Consider the following 932-nt stretch of genomic DNA (forward strand, 5'->3'; position numbering starts at 1 on the left):
TTCATGATTTTAACTTCGACGAAAGATAGAAGAATTCAGTATTTTATGTCTTCGAAATATGTATGGTTATTGAGAAATTTTAGAAAAATGAAGCTACTGGGTCTGGGAGGCCCCGGTTGCCCAGATAAGGGTTTAATATTAGATAATGAAGCCAGAAAACAACCGAGCATCGGCACGTCTGATTGGCTACTTTAGTTTCCGCCATGTTTGTTGGCTCAAAACATTGCGATCCTATTGGGTAGAGTGGGCAGAGTAGGGGTGACGAAACTATGACGTATGGCTTCAAGATTTTGTAGTAAGGACAGATCCTCTATTTTATAAGATCCTTGACTTTACCACCTCTTCTTCTGCTTCTTCTATTTCCTCATCATTTCGGGCCTTATGCAGAGTAATTCTGAAGCGTGATTAGTGGCATACTAAAGAGTTTGACTAACATATGTTCCCTTCACTAGTCAGGCCTTTAGTATGATTTTAATCATATTTCAAAACGACTCTGCATAAGTTCTTCCCGCCTTATGCAGAGTCGTTTCGACGTGTGATTAGCATCATACTAAAACACTGACTACTGCAGGAGACTTATGTTAGTCAAACTCTTTAGTATAGCACTAATCGCGCTTCAAAACGACTCTGCATAAGGCCTTTCAAGTTTAATTCTTTCATCTTCTCACTTTAATTGTCGTGAGTTAATCAAGTCACACTCATTTTAACAAAGTAGAACGAGCAAAAATAAATGAAATAATATGAGTGGTGGTGCGGGAATAGGGAGCACAGTTTCTTTGTTTCCCCCAGGAGCTGTTCAGTTACAACTGTTTATATCTGTTATCGCAAAGTAAACATCAAATTTTGTTGACCAAAAATTGACGCAAACCGTTACGAAATGGAACCCTCGTCAGATTCTATGGGTCACTAAATATATTTTGAAGGCATCTAAT

The sequence above is a fragment of the Thermobia domestica genome, chromosome 7 (genome assembly GCF_964235325.1).
Source record: "Thermobia domestica chromosome 7, izTheDome1.hap1.1, whole genome shotgun sequence".
NCBI lineage: Eukaryota > Metazoa > Arthropoda > Insecta > Zygentoma > Lepismatidae > Thermobia > Thermobia domestica.